Here is a 22,602-nt window from a genome sequence, read left to right as displayed (position 1 = left end):
TGTGTGTGTGTACACAACAGCACATTCTTTATCCACTTATCAGTCAGTGGACACAGGCTGTTTCCATAATGTGTGTGTGTGTGTCTGTCTGTCTGTCTATACATACGCAACACATCTTTATCCATTCATCAGTTGATGGACATTTGGACTCTTTCTAGAATTTGGCTATTGTAATAATGCTGCTGTAAACACTGGGGTGCATGTATCTCTTTGAATTAGTATTTTTGCATTCTTTGGGGAAATACCTAGTAGTGCGATTGCTGGATCATAGGGTAGTTCTGTTTTTAACTGTTTGCTCCATACTGTATTCCAGTGCGGCTACACCAGCGTGCATTCCCACCAACAGTGCAAGAGTACTCCCCTTTCATGGCATCCTCGCCAACACCTGCTGTTTCTTGTGTTGTTGATTTTAGTCATTCTAACTGGTGTGAGGTGGTATCTCACATTAATGAAAGACAAGAACCATATGATCCTCTCAACTGATGCAGAAAAAGCACTTGACAAAAACAACATCCTTTCTTGATTAAAAACTCTCCACTTTGGGGCGCCTGGGTGGCTCAGTGGGTTAAAGCCTCTGCCTTCGGCTCAGGTCATGATCCCAGGGTCCTGGGATCAAGCCCCGCATCGGGCTCTCTGCTCAGCAGGGAGCCTGCTTCCTCCTCTCTCTCTCTGCCTGCCTCTATGCCTACTTGTGATTTCTGTCTGTCAAATAAATGAATAAAATCTTTAAAAAACAAAACAAAACAAAAAAACCTCTCCACTTTGTAGGGATAGAAAGAATATACCTCAACATCATAAAAGCCATATACAAAAATCCCACAGTGAATATCATCCTCAACAGGAAAAAACTGAGAGTTCTTCCCCTAAAGTTAGGAACATGGCAGGTATGTCCACTCTCACGACTTGTTCAGCATAGTACTAGAAGTCCTAGCCTCAGCAATCAAACAAAAAAAATTAAAAGACATAAATATCCGCAAACAAGAAGTCAAACTCAGTCTTTGCAGATGACATGATACTTTATATGGAAAACCCAAAGGACTCCACTCCAAAGTTGCTAGAATGGATACAGAAATTCAGCAAAGTTTCAGGATACAAAGTCGATGGACAGAGATCAGTTGCATGTTCTGTAGGCAGAACAAAGGGAAATCAAGGAATTGACGCCATTTAAAATTGCATCATTGTAGTTTTGATCTGTATTTCCTGGATAATGAGTGATGCTGAGCACCTTTTCATGGGTTTGTTTGTCATCTCTAGGTCTTCTACGGAAAAACGCCTATTCATGTCTTCTGCCCATTCCTTGGCTGAATTATTTGTTCTTTGGGTGTTGAGTTCTTTATATATCTTGGATACTACCGTTATCAGATATATCACTGGCAAATAGCTTCTCCCATTTTCGTAGGTTGCCTTTTAGTTTTGTTGTTCCCCTGAGTAGAAGTTTTTTATCTCCCTTTTATCTCCCTTGTAGAAGCTTTTGTCTCCCTTACCTCAGGAGACATATCTAGAAAAATGTTGCTCCCATCAATGTCAGAGACATTACTGGCTGCGCTCCCTTCTAGGATTTTTATGGCTTCAGGGCTTACATTTAGGTCTTCCATCCATTGAATTTATTTTTGTGTGTGATGTGAGAAAGTGGTCCAGTTTCATTCTTTTGCATGTTGCTGTCCAGTTTTCCCAACATCATTTGTGGAAGAGACTGTCTTTTTCCATTGGATATTCTTTCCTGCTTTGTTAAAGGTTAATTGACCGTATACTTGTGGGTTCATTTCTGGGTTTTCTGTTCTGTTCCATTGATCTATGTGTCTGTTTTTGTGCCAGTGCCGTACTGTTTCACTACGGCTTTGTCATATAACTTGTGACACCTCCAGCTTTGTTTTGCTTTTTCAAGGTTGGTTTGGCCATTTGGGGTCTTTTGTGGTTCCATACGGTTTTACAGTTGTTCTAGCTCTGTGAAAAATCCTGGTGCTATTTTGATAGTGATTGCCTTAAATATTTAGATTGCTTTGGGTAGTATAGACATTTTAAGAATATTTGTTCTCCCATTCCATGAGTATTGAATGCCTTTGCATTTCTTTGTGTCATTTTCAATTCCTATCATCAGGGTTTTAGAGTTTTCAGAGTATAGGACTTTAACCTCTTTAGCTAGGTTTTTTATTCATAGGTATCTTACGATTTTTTGGTGAGGTTGTAAATGGGATTGATTCCTTAATTTTTTATGCTGTTTCATTACTGGTGTACAGAGATGCAACAGATTTCTGTACGTTGATTTTGTATCCTGTGACCTTACTGAATTTATTATCTGTTCTAGCAGTTTTTTAGTGGAGTCATTCAGATTTCTATATAGAGTATCATTTCGTCTGCAAATAGTGTAAGTTTTACTTCTTTTCGATTTAGATGTCTTTTATTCTTGTTGTTGTCTGATGGATGCAGTTTGGACTTCCAGTACTTATTTTTTTTTCAAAGATTTATTTGACAGAGAGAGCGAGACCACAAGTAGGCAGAGAGGCACGTAGAGAGAGGGGGGAAGCAGGCTCCCTGCTGAGCAGAGAGCCCAATGCGATGTGGGGCTCAATGCCAGGACCCTGAGACCATGACCTGAGCTGAAGGCAGAGGCTTAACCCACTGAGCCCCTCAGGCGCCCTTTCCCGTACCGTATTAAATAACAGTGTTGAGAGTGTTCATCCTTTTCTTGTTTCTGGCCATAGAAAAAGGGCTCTCAGTTGTTCCCCATTGAGGAAGATAGTAACTGTGGCTTCTTCATAGGTGGTCTTTATTATGTTGAGGTATGTTCCCTCTAAACCTGCTTTGTTGAGTGTTTTTTTTTTTTTTTTTAATCACGAATGGATGTACTTCATCAGATGCTTTTTCTGTATCTATTGAGAGGCTCATATGATTCTTGGTCCTTTTATTAATGTGTATCACACTGATTGATTTGCGAATACTAAACTGCCCTTACAATCCAGGAATAAATCCTGTTTGATAATGATGAATGATTTTTTAAAGTGTGTTGTTGGACTCACTTAGTATTTTATTGAGAATTTTTGCATCCATGTTCACAAGGGATACCGGCCTGTAGATTTCTTTTTTAGTGGAGTCTTTATCTGGTTTTGATATCAGGGTTAATGCTGGCTCCATGGAATGAATTTGGAAGTCTTCCTTTTTTTTTTAAACAGTTTGAGAAGAATAGGTATTAACTGATCTTTAAAGGTCTGGTAGAATTCACATATGAAGCCATGTGGCCCTCGACTTTTGTTGTTTGGGAGTTTTTTGATCAGTGATTCAATTTCTTTGCTGGTTATCAGTGTGTTCAAGTTTTCTATTTCTTCCTCTTTCTAGGAATTTATGTGCTGAATGCTCACTCTGCTGTTCTGATTTTGCTGCTCTATCCTTCAGGCGAGTTGTCTGCAGAGGCTGCCCTTGCCTGCTGGGGGCAGTGTTTGTTCCCATGCCCGAACGTGTCAAGTTTTAACTAGGTGTGCTCTGTTGTGCTTGTGGAAATGAGACCTGACACCACCTCCATCAGGACTGAACCCCTGCAGAACTCTTTGGTTGGAATATGTGTGGGCAGGGGTTTGTGCTGCTGTTTGTGGGAAGGGCCTACCGCGCTGGGACTGAGGTAAGCGTAACTGAAAAGGGCAGGCCCCCTAGAGAACAGGGCGGGCGGGGCTTGGTGTCAGCAAGTTGGGCAGCCGTTGTAAGTGCTGCGCTGCTTCCCAGGGTGGCTCTGTGGTTATGCTGAGGGGCGTGTGTGGGAAATGGTGCTAGCCAGCTCCTTTGTCCCCACAGAGGTAGCTCCATGAATGTTGCTTCTCAGAAGACACCTCTAAAAAGAGCAAATAGTCTCATCCCTGTGTGCCCCGAGTGTTTTTCAAGTAGCTGTTTCGGTGCTGTCTTCCCCCAGAATGTTTGTCCGCCTTCTCTCCCAGAGCAGTGCAGTGCCCTCTGGGCTCTATCCTAGCCGCCTGCCGACCTTTGAAACACTAGGCTTTAGTGGGGCCGCCTGGGTGCTCAGGAGGTTGGGGCCTCTGCCTTCGGCTCAGGTTGTGATCTCGGGATCCTGGGATTGAGCCCTGCATTGGGCTCTCTGCTCGGCGGGGAGCCTGCTTCCCCCTCTCTCTCTGCCTACTTGTGATCTGTCAAATAAATGAATAAAATCTTAAAAAAAATAAAACACTGGGCTTTAGGGACATGGTGTTGGCAGAGGCCTGCGCTGGCCTCCTGGGGGGTGGGGGCTGCTGTGCTGGGACGGAGGCAAGCCTGACTTAGAAGGGCAGTCACACCAGGGCACAAGGGATGGAACTTGATGTGATCAAGGCAGGCAGCTGCTGTTGGTGCTGTGCCGCTTTCTGCAGGTGGCTCGGTGTTTACGCCAAGGTGTGGCAGAGGGAAAGGGTGTTAGCCAACTCCTTTGTTGTCAGAGGGGACTCGGTGAGTGCTGTCTCTCAGGAAGGCACTCCCAGGAAAAGCAAATAATCTGCCCCCAGTGTGCCCGCAGTGTTTTTCAGATCTCTGTGTCCATGCTGTCTGCCTTCTCTCCAGGAGCAGTGCAGTGCTCCCCAGCCCCCCATCCTGGGCTCTACCCCAGCCAAACCTGCTGACCTTTAAAACTCCAGGCTCTGCGTGCCACTGGTTGCAGGAACAAACGAAGTTCAGCCTTCTCATAGTCCAAGCCACTGGCTTTGGGCAAGATGTTCTTACTCATTCTACCATGTGCTTCTCTCTCTGGCCCTTCTCCCCAGTCACAGCTGCCTCCCTCCCACCCTCCCTGTGATCCCTTTCTCCCCTAAACCGTGTCTCCAAACTTCCCACCTTCTTTGATGTGGACTTTTCTCTAACTTTAGTTGACATTTTGTTCAGTCTTCCAGTCGTTTTCTGGGGTATTTAGTCTGATTTGATAGTTGTCTAGCGCGGCTTGTGGGCTAGGAGAGACTAAGGTCCCCCTAATCTGCCGCCATCTCAGGACTCCGGTAGCATTTCTTACAAGGCTGGTTCAGTGGTGATAAACTCCATTATGTTTTGTTTGGGAACCTGTTTATCTCCCCTGCAGATCTGAATGGTGACCCAGCGTCTGGCTGTCCCCTAGGTAGAATGTGTGTGACTTCTGCTGGCTGCAGCTGTGGCTGGCATTGGCTGGGGGCCCACGTTGGAACCCTGTCCTGCTATCAGCTTTAGCTGAAATGGATGCCGGTCAGTGAGGTCCCTGGGCCCTCCGTGCAGCAGGTGCCCTCGCGAGATAGCTAGGTCTAAAGGGGCTGCCTGCTCCGGTGTCTTGAAGCTCTGCACACAGAGGGCACTTTGGCAGGAAAGCTGAAGCTGAAATGGGTGTTATGTGAGATGTCCCAGGGCTCTTCACACAGAAGGTGGCCTGGCAGGGTGAAAAATGATATCGGTCAGATCTCAGGGCTTTAGAGTTCCATGCAGCAGGCGCCCTGGCAAATTAGCTAAAGCTTAAGTGGGTGGAGACTGAGGAGTCCCAAGGTTCTGAGCAATGAGGGCACTCTGGAAAGATCACTGAAACTGAAGCAAGTGCACGTCAGGCATTCTCAGGGTTCTCCATGCTGGGGGTGCCGTGGTAGAGCTGGAGCTGAGGTGGTGTGCAAGGCAGGAGGTCCATGCAGAGGGTACCCTGCACGACAGGTAACGCTGAATTGAGTGTAAGCCGGGGGAGCCTGTGGCTCTGTCTGTGCAGCCGGCACCCTGCCAGGCAGCAAAAGCTGAAGCGAATGCAGGCTAGGGCGTCCCAGCATGCCATGCACACAGGGCACCCAAGCAGGATAGCTGGAGCTGAAATGGGTGCACGCTTGGGTATCTGAAGGCACTGTGCAGGGGGTGTTCTGGCGGGGTGGCCAGAGCTGAAACAGTGTGAGGGCCAGGAGGTCTCTGAGCTCTCTGTGCAGAGGCCACACTTGTAGGGTCGCTGAAACGAAAGTGGACCGAAGCTGGGGAGACCTGGGGCTCATGCACAGAGGACACCTTGGCAGGAGAAAGTGCAGTGGCTGTAAATGGACATTTCAGGACTGTCTGCACGGACGGTATGACGGGGGGGGGCAGCTGGAGCCGAGGTGCGCTACAGGCCAGCAGGTCCTGGGGTGCTCCGCACAGGGGCACCCTAGCAGGACAGCTGAAGTGGGAGTGGGCTGAGGCGGTCTGTGGGCTTTCTGTACGAAATACACCCCGGCGGGCAGGATAGCCAAAGCTGAAATGCTTGCAAGCCAGATGACCCTGGCGCTCTCAACACTGAGGGTGACCTGGTAAGACAGCTGAAGCCCACCTGGGTGCAAGCCCGAGGTTTCCTGGTGTGCACCATTCTGTGGCCAGTCTGGTGGGGCAGTTGCGGTTGGTGTGGGCTAGGAGTGTTGTACTTTCGGAGGCGGCAGGCTGCTTAGGGCACCCGTACTGTGCTCTGGTCTTTGTTTGGGGGGGAAGGGAGTGTTGACCAGGCCTCTCAGCCCCTCCCGCCCGGAGAGTGTTTCAGCAGCTCTGGGGTGCTGGGGCGGCTGTATATGCCAGCTGCTGTTTCCTCTTGCCATAGCACAGCTGGGTCTGGTCTGGACTTGTGGACGCGGGGCTCACGGAGGTGGCAAGCCAGCTGTGGCATCCAGACCTGCTGTAGTCTGGCTTTTAAGGTTGACGAGGGAGTGTAAACCACGTCTGTCTCCGTACCTCCAACCCAGAGAGAATTTCTGCAGCCTCTCTGCCATTTGGCAAAGTTCAAGCGTCGTCCCTTTTATATGCTAGTTGCTCTCTTATTGCAGCTTTCTTTTTGTGTCCGAGGACAGACGGATTTGTCTCCAGTCCCTCTCTACTGTTTCTCCCCCTGCGGTCCGCAGCATCAGGGTAGGTACTCCCTTCGCTCCCAGATCTGCAGCTCTTACAGTTTTCTTTGGCTGTTTAGTCTTCAGTTGTTTAGAAGCTGCTGTGAGCCCTTAGTTCCTCAGGAGGAGCCGTTCTATGAATATGTGTATCTTCATGTATTCGGTGAGGGGGTGAGCTCAGGGTCTTCCTGTGTTGTCATCTCGGACCAAACTCCTTTGTGTGGTTTCAGTATTAAGATAATGCTGGCCTCGCTAGAATCAGTTGGGAAGTGTCTTACCCGCTTTAAGAATTTATGAATAATTGGTGCTGTTCTTTCAAATGTCTGGCAGAACTCACAAGCCAAAAGCCATTTGGTTGTTGGCTTTTCTTTATAGGAACTTTCATTGTGCATAATACACACATAATGTAATTTTTTTAATTGTACATAATACATACATAATGTAATTTTTTAAAATTTAAATTAACAAAATATATTATTAGTTTCAGAGGTAGAGGTCAATGATTTGTCTTATATAGTACCCGATGCTGCTTACATCATGTGCCTTCCTTAGTGTCCATCACCCAGTTACCCCAATCCCTTCCCTCCAACAACACCCTGTTTTTTCCTATGATTAAGAGTCTCTTATGGTGGGGCGCCTGGGTGGCTCAGTGGGTTAAGCCTCTGCCTTCGGCTCAGGTCATGATCCCAGGGTCCTGGCATTGAGCCCCGCATTGGGCGCTCTGCTCAGCAGGGAGCCTGTTTCCCCCACTTTCTCTGCCTGTCTCTCTGCCTACTTGCGATCTCTGTCAAATAAATAAAATCTTAAAAAAAAAAAAGTCTCTTATGGTTTGTCTCCCTAATTTTGTCTTTTTTTTCCCTCTCTTCCCCTATGGTCATGTTTTCTTAAATTCCACATATGAGATCATATAATTGTCTTTCTGACTTATTTTGCTTAGCATAATACCCTCTAGTTCCAACCACGTTGTTCCAGATGTCAAGATTTCACTTTTTTTAAAAAAAGATTTTATTTATTTGACAGAGAGCACAAGTAGAGCAGCAAGCAGAGGGAGAGGGAGAAGCAGGCTCTCCACTAAGCTGGGAGTCTGATGCGGGTCTAAATCCTGGGACCGTGACCTGAGCAAAAGGCAGCCGCTTAACCAACTGAGCCACCCAGGCACCCAGAATTTCACTTTTTGATGGCTGAGTGGTATTCCATCATGTACACATACATACATACATACATACCACATCTTCTTCGTCAGTTCATCCATCCGTGGACATCAGGGCCCTTTCCATAGTTTGGCTATGGTGGACATTGCTGCTATAAACGTTGGGATGTAAGTGCCCCTCCGGATCACTACATCTATATCTCTGGGGTAAATACCTTATAGTGTAATTGCTGGGCTGTAGGTTAGCTATTTTCAACTTTTTGAGGGAACTCCAAAGTATTTTATAGACTGGCTGTGCCAGCTTACATTCTCACCAAAAGTGTAGAAAGGTTTCCTTTTTTGCACATCCTCCCCAACATCTGTTTCCTGACTTGTTAATTTTATCCAATCTGACCGGTGTGAGGTGGTGTCTCAGTGTGGTTTTGATTTGTATTTCCCTCATGCCAGGTGATACTGAGAATTTTTTCATGTGTCTCTTGGCCATCTGTATGTCTTCTTTGAGAAATGTCTGTTCATGTATACTGCCCGTTTCTTGATTGGATTATTTATCCTTTCATTATTGGGTTTGGTAAATTCTTCGTAGATATTGGATACTAGTGCTGTGTCATACGACATTTGCAAATAGCTTCTCTCATTCTGTCAATTCTCTTCTGCTTCTGTCAGCTAGTTCCTTTGCTGTGAAAAGTTTTTTACCTTGATGAAGTCCCAATAGTTCATTTTTGCTTTTATTCCCTTGCCTCTGGAGACCTGTCTAACAAGTAATTGCTGCAGCCAAGGTCTCACAGAAGTTGCTGCCCATCTCCTCCTGTAGGATTTTAATGGATTCCTGTCACAATTTACGTCTTTCATCCATTTTGAGTCTTTTTGTGTGTGGTGTAAGGAAATGGTCCAGTTTCATTCTTCTGCATGTGGCTGTCCAATTTACCCAACACCATTTGTTGAAGAGACTTTTTTCCATTGAATATTCTTTCCTGCTTTGTCAAAGATTAGCTGACTATAGAGTTGAGGGTCCATTTCTGGGTTCTCTATTCTGCTCATTGATCTGGTTTGTTTTTGTGCCAGTACCATACTGACATGATGATGACAGCATTGTTTTTTTGTTTTACAATTTTTTTATTATGTTAGCCATAGTACATCATTAGTTTTTTGATGCAGTGTTCTGTGATTCATTGTTTGCATATAATACCCAGTGCTCCATGCAACATGTGCCCTCCTTAATACCTATCACTGAACTAACCCATCCCCTCACCCCTTTCCCCTCTAAACCCCTCAGTTTGTTTCCCAGAATCCATAGTCTCTCATGGTTCATCTCCCCCTCTGCTTCCCCCCCTTCATTTTTCCCTTCCTTCTCCCAGTGTCCTTCATGCTAGTTCCTATGTTCCACAAATAAGTGAAACCGTATGATAAGTGTCTTTCTCTGCTTGATTTATTTCACTTAGCATAATCTCCTCCAGTACTATCCATGTTGGGCAAATGTTGGGTATTCACGCTTTCTGATGGCTGAGTAAAATTCCATTATATATATGGACCACATCTTCTTTATCCATTCGTTTGTTGAAGGACATCTCAGCTCCTTCTACAGTCTGGCTATTGTGGACATTCCTGCTATGAACATTGGGGTGCACATGGCCCTTCTTTTCACTACATCTGTATCTTTGGGGTAAGTACCCAGTAGTGCAACTGCTGGGTCATAGAGAAGTTCTATTTCTAGTTTTGTTTTTTTTTTAATATTTTATTTATTTATTTGACAGAGAGAGAGGTCACAAGTAGGCAGAGAGGCAGACAGAGAGAGAGGGAGAAACAGGCTCCCCACTGAGCAGAGAGCCCGATGCGGGGCTTGATCCCAGGACCCTGAGATCATGACCTGAGCCGAAGGCAGAGGCTTAAACCACTGAGCCACCCAGGCGCCCCTCTATTTCTAGTTTTTTGAGGAACCTCCACACTGTTTTCCAAAGTGGCTGTACCACCTTGCATTCCCACCAACAGGGTAGTAGAGTTCCCCTTTCTCCACAATCTTTCCAACATCTGTTGTTTCTTGCCTTGTCAATTTTTGCCATTCTAACTGGTGTAAGGTGGTATCTCAGCATGGTTTGGATTTGAATTTCCCTGAAGGCTAATGATGTTGAGTATTTTTTAATTTGTCAGCCATTTGTATGTCTTCTTTGGAAAAATGACTGTTCATGTCTTCTGCCCATTTTTTGACTTGATTATCAGTTTTTTGGGTGTTGAGTTTGAGAAGTTCTTTATAGATCTTGGATATCAGCCCTTTTTCTATAATGTCATTTGTGAATATCTTCTCCCATTCTGTGGGTTGCCTCTTTGTTTTGTTGACTGTTTCATTTACTGTGCAGAAGACTTCTATCTTGATGAAGTCCCAGAAGTTCATTTTCGCTTTTGTTTCCCTTGCCTTTGGAACTGTGTCTTGAAAGAAGTTGCTGTGGCTGATGTCGAAGAGGTTACTGCCTATCTTCTCCTCTAGGATTTTGATGGATTCCTGTCTCATTGAGGCCTTTCATCCATTTAGAGTTTATCTTTGTGTATGGTGTAAGAGACTGGTTGAGTTTCATTCTTCTGTATATAATCGTCCAATTTTCCCAGCACCATTTATTGAAGAGACTGTCTTTTTTCCATTGGATATTTTTTCCTGCTCTGTCGAATGTTTGTTGACCATAGAGTTGAGGGTCCATATCTGGGCTCTTCTGTTCCATTAGTCTGTGTGTCTGTTTTTGTGCCAGTACCATGCTGTCTTGGTGATCACAGCTTTGTAATATAGCTTGAAATCAGTCAATGTGATGCCCCAGCTTTGTCACATTGTTAGTGTATAGAAATGCAGCTGATTTCTTTGCATTGATTTTGTATCCTGTCACATTGCTGAATTCCTGTATGGGTTCTAGCAATTTTGGGTGGAGTCTTTTGGGTTTTTCCCATAAATTATCATGTCATCTGCAAGAGTGACAGTTTGACTTCTTTGCCAATTTGAATGCCTTTCATTTCTTTCTGTTGTCTGATTGCTGAGGCTAGGACTTCTCGTACTACATTAAACAATAGCAGGTGAGAGTAGGCATCCCTGTCATGTTCCTGACCTTAGGAGAAAAGCCCTCAGTTTTTCCCCTTGAGAATGATATTCGATGTAGGGTTTTCATAGATGGCTTTTATGATATTGAGGTATGTATGTTCCCTGTATCCCAAAACTTTGAAGACTTTTTTAATTAAGGAAAGATACTGTATTTTGTCAAGTGATTTTTCTGCATCAGTTGAGAGGATCATATGGTTTTTGTCTTTTATTAATGTGATCTAACACATTTATTGATTTGCAAATACTGAACCACCCCTTGCATCCCAGGAATAGTGTAATCCCAGTAGTTTATTTTTGCTTTTATTTCCCCTGCTTCAGGAGACATATCTAGAAAGAGATTCTTATGGCTGATGTCAAGGGAATTACTGCCTGTATTCTCTTCTAGGATTTTTATGGGTTCATGTTTCACATTAGGTCTTTGACACACTTTGAATTTACTTTTGTATATAGTGTAAGAAAGTGGGCTGGTTTCATTTTTTTGCATGTAGCCACCTAGTTTTCCCAACACCATTTATTGAAGAGACTTTTTTCCCATTGGATATTCTTTTTGCTTGGTCAAAGATTAATTTGCCATATAACTGTTGGTGTATAACTGGGTTTTCTCTTCTGTTCTATTTACCTATGTGCCTATTTCACTACCATACTATTTTGATCAGTATATACTATTTGATCAATACAGCTTTGTAATATCACTTTAAGCCTAGAATTGATACTTCTAGCTTCTTTTTTCTTAAAAAAATTTTAAAATTCATTTTAACTAACATACAGGGTCTTAGTAGTGTCAGAGGTAGAATTTAGTGATTCATCAGTTATATACAACACCCAGTGCTCATAAAGTGCCCTCCTTAATGCTTATCGCCCAATTATTCCATCCCCCACCCACCTCTCCTCCAGTAACTCTCAGTTTATTTCCTGTTGTTAAGAGTCTTATGGTTTGTCTCCCTGTTTTCATCTTTTCCTTTCCTTCCCCTACATTCATCTGTTTTGTTTCTTCAACTCCATATATGAGTCAAATCATACGGTATTTGTCTTCCTGACTTACTTTGCTTAGTGTAATAACCTCTAGTTCCATCCACATTGTTACAGATGGCATGATTTCATTCTTTTCTACAGCTGAGTAATATTCCATTGTATATGTATACCAACCACATCTTTACCCATTAATCTGTCAATATACATCTGGGCTCTTTTCCAGAGTTTGGCTATTGTGGACATCGCTGCTATAAACAGTGGGGTGCATGTGTCCCTTTAAATCACTATGTCTGTGTGCTTTGAATAAATACCCAGTAGTGAAATTGCTGGGTCACACGGTTTCTCTATTTTTAACTTTTGAGGAACCTCCATACTGTTCTCCAGTGTGGTATGCCTGCATGCATACCCAGGTCTAAGTCTAAGGTCATAGCCTAAGAGGGTTCCCCTTTCTCCACATCCTTGTCAACATCTGTTGTTTCCTGATGTGTTAATTTTAGCCATAATGACTGGTGTGAGGTGGTATCTCATTGTGGTTTTGATTTGTAGTTCCCTGATGGAAAGTGATATGGAGCATTTCCTCATTTGACTGTTGGCCATCTGTAGGTCTTCCTTGGAGAAGTATCTGTTCATGCCTTCTGCCCATTTCTTGACTGGATTTTTGTTCTTTGGGTGTTGAGTTTGATAAGTTCTTTATATGGATACTAGCCCTTTATCTGAAGACATTTGCAAATATCTTTTCCCATTCTGTATGTTGCCTTTTAGTTGTGTTGACTGTTTCCTTTGCTTGCAAAAGCTTTTTATCTTGTTGAAGTCCCAGTAGTTCATTTTTGCTTTTGTTTCCCTTGCCTTCGAAGTCTTGTCTAGTAAGAAGTTGTTGTGGCTGAGGTCAGAGAGGTTGCTGCCTGCATTCTCCTCTAGGATTCTGAAGGTCTCCCATCTCACATTTCGGTCTTGCGTCCACTTTTATTTTTGCGTATGGTGTAAGAAAGTAGTACAATTTCATTCTTCTGTATGTTGGTGTCCAATTTTCCTAGCACCATTTATTGAAGAGACTTTTTTCCACTAGATATTCTTTCTTGCTTTGACAAAGATCAGTTGGCTATAGAGAGTTGAGCGTCCATTACTGTATTCTTCTCTTCCATTGATCTGTGTGTGTGTGTTTGTGCCAGTACTATACTATCTTGATGATTACGGCTTTGTAATACAGCTTGAAGTCGGAACTGTGATGCCTCCACCTTTGGTTTTCTTTTTCAGAATTACTTTAGCTATTCAAAGTATGTGGTTCCATATAGATTTTAGGACTTTTTAAATTCTACTTCTGTGAAAAATGCTGGAGGTATTTTGATAGGTATTGCATTAAATTTGTAGACTGCTTTGTGAAGTACAGACATATTAACAGAATTTGTTTTTCTAATCCAGGAGCATGGAATAACTTATTACTATCTCTTTTTGTCATCTTTAATTTCTTTTATCAGTGTTTCATAGTTTTCAGAGTACAAGTCTTTCACTTCCTTAAGTTTATTTGATATTTTATTATTTTGATATTTTTATTATTTTATGACAATTGTAAATGGAGTTGTTTTCTTATTTTCTCTTTCTGCTTGCTTCATTATTAGTGTATAGAAATGCAGCAGACTTCTGGACATTGAATTTGTATTTTGCAACTTTACTGAATTTATCAGTTCTAGTAGATTTTTGGTGGAGTCTTTAGGGTTAGCTTTCTCTATAGTATTATATCATCTGCGTATAGTGAAAGATTTACTTCTTCCTTACCATTTTGGATGCATTTTTTTTTTCCCTTTTTCTTATCTGATTGCGGTGGCTAGGACTCCTAGTACTAGTTGAATAAAAGTGGCAAGAGTGGACATCTTTGTCCTGTTCCTGACTTTAGGGTTAAAGCTTTCAGTTTTTCCTGATTAAGTATGATACTGGGGTTCTACATTGTGCCCTTTATTATTTAGGTATGTTCCCTCTAAACCTATTGTGTTGAGGGTTTTTAATCATAAATGGATGTTGGCATTATCAACACATTTCTGTATCTATTAAAGATAAATTTCTTCATCTATTGAAATGACCATGTTTCTTTTCTTTTATTAATGTGGTAGGTCATGTTGATTGATTTGTGAAATTGAACCACCCTTGCAACCCAGAAATAAATCCCACTTTATCATGGTGAATGATTTTTTAAATGTATTGCACATTTTACATCCTGGTTTTTTATTGAGATTTTTTGCATCTGTGTTCACCAGGAATATTGGCCTGTAGTTCTCTTTTTAGTGGATTCTTTATCTGGTTTTGGTATTGGGATAGTACTTAAATCTTATTTAGGATTTGTATGCTGAGAATTACAAAATGTTGCTAAAGGAAAAAAGACACAAATAAATGGAAAGAAATCCTGTGTTCGTGGACTGGAAGATTTAATGTTAAGATGTCAAAACATAGGACATAGTCCAGGATAGCAGAGGAGTAGGAGACCTTAGTTTTGCATGATCCCAAGAGCACAGCTAGATAGCTATCAGATCATTCTGAATACTTGTGAACGCAACTGGATATCTAAGAAAAGAATAGCTGATACTCTATGAAGAGAAAAGTGACCACTTTCTGGAAGGTAGGCAATATGGGACAGTGAATCTGAGGCGACATACGAGAAGATAAACTGGGGGCGGGGAGGGAGCCTCTTGTCAGCCGACTACCAGATTATAGCAGTGGAGCATAAAATCAGAACTTTCAGTACTCTGCTCCACTGAGGGATGTCCCTGCCTGAAAGGTGCTCAGGTGGTGAAATGGGTTGGAATCCTAGGTGGGACAATGTGGTCTCCGGATCCTCAGGGTCACAGAAGGAGCTGGGGTGCCTGAGTGTGGCAAAGCTCGCAGGCATCAGAGCGGCGAAAGCTGGAGGCAATCAGCTTAACCACGAGTGGGCTTTCAGCTTAGGGTTGCCATAAACCATGAACCACACCATGATCAGGCCACTGCTCTTTGAGCAGAGGCCCAGCAAGCAACAGAACCATTGCAAGACCACCCCCCCACCCCCGCCTTCCCCGGGGAGGAAAGGCACAGGTGTGTGCTACAGGAGTTCACAGGGTTTGGAGACTTAAAATGGGGTCAAATGACATTGAAACACTCAGTCACAGGCTGGGTGAACATGGAGTGCAGACAGAGACTAAGGAGAGAGGAGTGAGTCATTGCTTTTCTTTGAGGGTATGGTGAGAAGTGGGGCTCCACGCTTTCAGTTCTGGGGCTGGAGACTGGGAAGCTGCCATTTTTTAAAAAAGATTTTTATCTATTTGAGAGAGTGAGAGAGAGCACAATCAGGGTGAGGGGCAGAGGGAGAAGCAGACTCCCTGCTGAGCAGGGAGCCTGATGGGGGGCTCCATCTTGGGACCCCGGGATCACAACCCGAGTCAAAGGTAGATGCTTAACTGATTGAGCCACCCAGGTACCCAGGAGGTTGCCATTTTCATTGTCCTCCAATAAGCAGCATGGACAGCCTTCAGGGAACAAAAGCCACAGAGAACAATCTGGAGCAATTTACATAGCCTGACCCTCTGTGAAGGGCAGTGCAGTTCAGCCCAGGGCAAAGATACCTGAGAATCAGCATAACAAGTCCCTTCTGCAGAAGAGCAGGAGAAACATCCAGCCAAGACCAAGTTTTCCAATCACAAAGAACTGCATAACTCTAGCACTAGGGGAAAATAGTATAAAGAATTTATGGTTTTTCCCCCATGATTCTTGAGTCATTCAATTTTAATGTTTTTCAACCCATTTATCAACTTTTTAAAAAAATCTTTTTTACTTTTCATCTTCACAGTTACATTCTATCCTTTCACTGTATTTAATTTTATTTTTGTATATATGTGTTTTTCTTTTGGGAGCAGCTTCTTCTAACAGACAAAACTGCACTTAGGATAGGGCTCTGTTCTGCTCACTTGTCTGTTTATATTCCTTTGTCTTTTAATTTTCATTTTACAGTTACATTCTATCCTTTCATTGTATTTATTTTTGACAATATATAGTTTTTTTTCTTTATAATTTTGGGATCTAGTTTTCTAGCAAATGGACCAAAATGCATACAGGATCCATTACCTTGATCTGAAAACCAAAGACCCCACCAAAAAGGAGAATTGTAAATCAGTATCTCTGACAAACATGGAAGCAAATATTCCCAACTAGACACTAGCATTGGCTAGTATCCTACTGAGGATCCAACAGTACAGTAAAAGGATTCTTCACCACGACCAGGTGGGATTTGTTCCTGGGCTGTGAGGGTGGTTCAACAATTGCAAATCAATCCGTGTGATACACTGCATAAATAAAGAACCATCTGATCCTCTCAACAGATGCAGAAAAAGCATTGACAAAGTACAGCAACCTCTCTTGATTAAAACTTTCCAGGGATAGAGGGAATATACCTCAATATCAAAAGGCATCTATGAAAAGCCCACAGCAAATATGCTCAATATTAAGAGATTATTATGTTATTCATACAGTACATCATTAGTTTTTGATGTAGTCTTCCATGATTCATTGTTTGTGTATAACCCCCAGTACTCCATGCAACCACTTTGGAAGACAGGTTGGCAGTTTCTACATAAAGTTAAACACAGACTTGCCATAGGACTCTGAATTAATCACACTCCTAGGTAATTTACCTCAGCGAATTAAAATGTAGGGTACACAAAAACCTATTTGCTGAAAACCAATGTTTACCACACCTTTGTTCATCGTGAAAAACTGGATGCAACCACGTTGTCTTTCAGTAGGTGAATGGATAAACTGTGGAACACCCAGTGGGATACTGTTTGGCGAAAAAGGGACTGAGCTACTGATTCACACATCAACATGAAGAAATCTGAAATACATTTTGCTAGGTGAGTGAACACAGATCAAAACAGCTACATGTTGTGTGAGTGTATTCACATGACATTCTGGGAAAAGCAAAACTAGGGGCAAAAAAACCAGATGGGTTGTTCACAGGGTCTGGGGGAAGGGGAAATGGTTAATTGCAGAGGGGAAGCCTCGGGGAATTTTAGGTGATGGGATTATCCTGTATGATCCTGGAGTGGTAGATACAGAATGCCAAGCAGCTGCCAAATGCATAGAACTTGGCAGTCCAAAGATTGAGCTTTAGCATATGCACATTTCAAAAAATCATCCAGAGGGGCACCTGGGTGGCTCAGTCAGTTAAGTGTCTGCCTTCAGCTCAGGTCATGATTCTAGGGTCCTGGGATGGAGCCCACTTTGGGCTCCCGGCTCAGCGGGCACTCTGCTTCTCTTTCTCCCTCTGTCAAATAAATAAAATCTTTTAAAAAATAAAAAAAAGAACTGAGAGCTTTTCCCCTAAGGTCAGGAACATGACAGGGATGTCCATTCTCACAACTCTTCTACATAGTATTGGAAGTCCTAGCTTCAGCAGACAAACAAAAAGAAATAAAAGCTATCTGAATTGGTGAAGAAGAAGTCAAACTTACTTTGCAGAGGACATGATACTCTATGTGGAAAATCCAAAAGACTCTACTCCCAAATTGCTAGAACTCATACAATTCAGCAACGTGGCAGGATATCAAATCAATGCACAGAAATCAGTTGCATTTCTATACACTAACAATGGGAATGAAGAAAGAGAACTTATGGAGTGGATCCTATTTACAGTTGTGCCAAAATCGTAACGTATCTAGGAATAAACCTAACCAAAGAGGCAAAGGGTTTGTACTCAGAAAACTATAGAACCCTCTTGAAAGTAACTGGAACACACAAAGAAATGTAAAAATGTCCAAAGGAATATTGAAAAAGAAAACCAAAGCTGATGGCATCACAATTCCAGACTTCAAGCTGTATTACAAAACTGTAATCATTGGATTGTTTTCCTGCTTTGTCGAAGATTATTTGACCAGAGTTGAGGATCTATATCTGGGCTCTCTTTTTTTTTTTTTTTTAAGATTTTATTTATTTATTTGACAGAGATCACAAGTAGGCACAGAGGCAAGCAGAGAGAGTGAGAGGGAAGCAGGCTCCCTGCCGAGCAGAGAGCCCGATGCGGGACTCGATCCCAGGACCCTGAGATCATGACCTGAGCCGAAGGCAGTGGCCTAAACCACTGAGCCACCCAGGCGCCCCTGGGCTCTCTATTCTGTTCCTTTGATCTTTGTGTCTGTTTTTGTGCCAATACCATGCTGTCTTAGTGATCACAGCTTTGTAATATAACTTGAAATCAGACAACATGATGCCCCCAGCTTTGTTTTTCTTTTTCAGTATTTCCTTGGAAATTTGGGGTCTTTTCTAATTCCATATAAATTTTAGGATAGTTTGTTCCAGTGCTTTGAAAATTGCCGGTAGAATTTTGATCGGGATGGCATTGAAAGTATAGCTTGCTCTGGGCAGCACAGACGTTTTCACAATGTTTATTTTTCCATCTTTTTGCGTCTTCTTCACTTTCCTTCATAAGTGTCTGTAGTTCCAAGGGAACAGGTCCTTCTCCTCTTTGGTTAGGTTTATTCCAAGGTATCTTAAGGTTTTTGGTAGTTTCATAAATGGAGTCAATTGTTTAATTTCTCTTTCTACAGTTAATTGTTAGTGTATAGAAAAGCAGCAATTTCTTTGCATTGATTTTTGTATCCTGCCACATTAGTGAATTGCTGTATGAATTCTAGTAATTTTGGGGTGGAGTCTTTTGGGTTTTCCACATAGAGTATCATGTCATCTGCCAAGAGTGAGAGTTTGACTTCTTTGCTGATTCAGATGCCTTTTATTTCCTTTTGTTGTCTGACTGCTGTTGCAAGGACTTCTAGTACTATATTGAACAATAGTAGTGAGAATGGGCACCCTTGTCATGTTCCTGATCTTAAGGGAAAGAAAGGTTCTGTTTTTCCCCATTAAGAATGATTTTCACTGTGGGCTTCTCATAGATGGTTTTATAGATTTCCAGGAAGGCATCCATTTCTCCCAGGTTGCTTAATTTATTGGCATATAGTTATTGATAATTATTTCTAATAATTATTTCTATTTCCTTGATGTTAGTCTCTTCAATAAATGGTGTTGGGAGAATTGGACTACTATATACGGAAGAACGAAACTCAACTATTCTCTTATACCTTACACAAAGATATATTCTAAATGGATGAAAGACCTCAATGAGACAGGAATCCATCAAAATCCTACAGGAGAACATAGACAGTAACCTCTTTCACATCAGCCACAGCAACTTCTTTGAAGACACAGCTCCAAAGGCAAGGGAAACAAAATGAACTTCTGGGACTTCACCAAGATAAAAACCTTCTGCACAGCAAATGAAACAGTCAACAAAGAGGCAACCCACAGAATGGGAGAAGATATTTGCAAATGACACTACAGACAAAGGGCTGATATCCAAGATCTATAAAGAACTCAAATTCAGCACCCAAAAAACTGACAATCAAGTAAAAAAAAGGGGGGGGGCAAAAGACATGAACAGACACTTCTCCAATGAAGACATACTGATGGCTAACAGACACATGAAAAGATGTTCATCATCATTAGCCATCAGGGAAATTCAAATCAAAACCACAATGAGATACCACCTTATATCAGTTAGAATGGCAAAAATTAACAAGGCAAGAAACAACAAATGCTGGAGAGGCTGTGGAAAAATGGGAACCCTCCTATCCTGTTGGTGGGAATGCACGGTGGTACAGCCACTTTGGAAAACAGTGTGGTGGTTCCTCAAAAAACTAAAAATAGAGCTACCCTGTGACCCAGCAGTTGCACTACTGGGTATTTACCCCAAAGATACAGATGTAGTGAAAAGAAGGGCCACATGCACCCCAGTGTTAATAGCAGGAATGTCCACAATAGCCAAACCGTGGAAGGAGCCGAGATGTCCTTCAACAGACAAATGGATAAAGAAGTTGAGGTCCACATATACAATGGAATATTACTCAGCTGTCAGAAAGGATGCTACCATTCGCATCAACATGGATGGAACTGGAGGAGATTATGCTAAGTGAAATAAGTCAAGCAGAGAAAAACAATTATATGGTTTCATTCAAATGTGGAAATAAGGAATAGTGTAGAGGACAATAGAGGAAGGGAGGGAAAACTGAATGGGAAGAAATCAAGGAGCCAAACCATGAGAGAGATTCTTGATTCTGAGAAGGAAAGGAGGGTTGTGGAAAGAAAGGTGGGTGTGGGGATGGGGACTAATAGGGAATGTGATGTGTTGAGCACTGGATGTTCTACACAGCTGATGAATCACTGAACACTACATGTGAAACTAAGATATGTTGGTTAATTTCATTTAAACATTTTATACAGTGCAGGAGATAAAAAATCTAAAGAGCAACCTACTGAATAGAAGATGTTTGCAAATGACTTACCCAATAAAGAGTTTATATGCAAACTATATAAAGAACTGATACAACTCAATACCCAAAAAACAACAACCCAATTAAAAAATGGCAGAAACATGAACAGACATTTCTCCAAAGGGCATCCAGATGGTGAACAGACTTGAAAAGATGCTCAACATGTGTCACCACCAGAAAAATGCAAATCAAAACTACAATGAGATACCACCTCACACCTCTGAGAATGGGAAAAATCAACAAGCTAAGAAACAAGTGTTTGTGAGGATGTGGAGAAAAACTCTTACACTGGGGGTGGGAATGCAAACTGGTGCAGCCACTGAGGATAACAGTATAGAGGCTCCTCAGAAACTTAAAATAGATCTACTCTACATTCCAGTAGTAACACCAGTGGCTATACACCAAATAACAAAAATATGTGTACCACCCCTCCCCAGATGTTTATATCAGCATTTACAATAGCTGAATCATGGATGCAGCTCAAGTGTCCACTGATAGATGAGGAAGATATGGTGTGTAAACACACACACACACACACAAATATTATTCAGCCATGAAAAAAGAATAAAATTTTGCCATTTGTAAGGATATGGATAGAGCTAGACAGTATAATCATAAGTGAAATAAGTCAGAGAAAGACAAACCATATGATTTCTCTATTTGGAATTTAAGAAACAAACAAAAATGAACAAAAGAAAAATAGAAAAAAAAACAAACAAAAAACAAGAGGCTCTTAACTATGGAGAACAATTTATGGTTACCAGAGGGGAGGTTGGTAGGAGGATGGCAGAAACAGGTGATGGCAATTAAGGAATGCACTGGTCATGATGAAGTTCAAGTGATGTATGGAATTGTTGAATCACTATACTGTAAATCTGAAACTAATATACATTATGCTAATTACACTGGAATTTAAAATTAAACGAAAAAAAGAAAGACACAAATTCAAAGACATTCCATGCTTGTAGATAAGAACTACTATGTTAAAGTGTCCGTACTACCCAAAGCAATCTACAGATTAAATGCTATCAATCAAAATTCCAATGGCTTTTTCACAGAAATAAAACAGTCCTAAAATTTGCACGGAACCCAAATAGAGCAATTTTGAGAAAGAACAAACCATCATGCTTCTTGATTTCAAATGATCTTACAAAGCTTCAGTAATTAAAACAGTATAGTACTGGCATGTAAAAATAGACACATGGATCAATGGAACAGAACAAAAAGCCCAGAAATAAAATTCATGCACATATTATCGATTAATTTATGGTAAATGGTATGCAAGAATATGCAATAAGGAAAGGGCACTCTTTTCAATAAATCGTTTTGGGAAAACCAGACAACAAACTTATACCATACAGAAAATTAACTCAAAATGGATTAAGGATATGAATGTAAGACCTGAAATCATACAACTTCCAGAGGAAAACAGGGTGTATTTAAGCTCTTTGACATTCCTCTTGATGCATTTTTTTAATATGACCCAAAAGCAAAGACAAAGCAAAAATAAGTGGAACTACGTGAAAGTAAAAGCTTATGGACGCAAAGGGAACCATCAACAAAAAGGCAACCTACAGAAGAGAAAATGTGTGCAATTCATATATCTGATAAGGGATTAATATACAAAGTATATAAACAACTCATAATTAAAACTTCTCTGCATAAAAGAACATTATCAATAGAGTGAAAAGTGAATATAAAATAGTGCAGTCACTGTGGAAAACAGTACACTGATTCCTCAAAAAACAGAAGATAGCTACTATAGGATCCGCTAATTTCACTTCTGAGTATATACCCAAAAGATATGTGAATGGCAGCATTATTCACAATAGGTAAAAGGTGAAAGCAGCTCAACTGTCCATCAACAGATGAATGGAGAAACAAAATGTGATACATACAAACACACACACACAAACACACACAATGGTATATTACTCAGCCTTATTAAGAAGACAAATTCTGATACATGCTTCAGAGTGTTTGAATCTTGAAGACATTACACTAATTGAAGTAAGCCAATCACAAAAAGACAAATATGGTATGATTCCACCTATATGTGGTATCAAGAGTAGTCAAATTATAGAAACAAAGTAGAATTGTGGTTGCCAAGAGAATAGTGGAATGGGGAGTTATTGTTTAATGGGTGCAGAGTTTCAGTTTGAGCAAATGAAAAAGCTCTGAGGATGGATGATGATGGTTGTTGCACAACAGTGGGAACGTACTTAATGTCACTGAATTGTACACTTAAAAATG

The 22,602-nt window shown here is 41.7% G+C and overlaps 1 protein-coding gene across 13 annotated transcripts in view; it reads left to right on the top strand.

The window, feature by feature from the left end:
* LOC123952813 (F-box/WD repeat-containing protein 12-like) overlaps positions 1-19,230 on the top strand; it is a 60,038-nt gene extending 40,808 nt beyond the window's left edge. For 11 of the 13 annotated variants that reach the window (XR_006820739.1, XR_006820737.1, XR_006820736.1 and 8 more), the window contains 2 exons: positions 16,771-16,881; positions 19,028-19,230. The gene's annotated coding sequence lies outside the window, so the exon portion shown is untranslated. Of the gene's footprint in view, positions 1-3,390; positions 3,614-16,770; positions 16,882-19,027 lie in introns of all 13 variants that reach the window. The other 2 variants (XR_006820731.1, XR_006820730.1) reach the window with 1 other exon arrangement.
* The last annotated feature ends 3,372 nt before the right edge of the window (positions 19,231-22,602 follow it).

The sequence above is a fragment of the Meles meles genome, chromosome 11 (genome assembly GCF_922984935.1).
Source record: "Meles meles chromosome 11, mMelMel3.1 paternal haplotype, whole genome shotgun sequence".
In the NCBI taxonomy this organism is placed as follows: Eukaryota; Metazoa; Chordata; class Mammalia; order Carnivora; family Mustelidae; genus Meles; species Meles meles.
The sequence above is the reverse complement of the archived record's forward strand: the minus strand, read 5'-3'. Positions and strand labels throughout refer to the sequence as shown.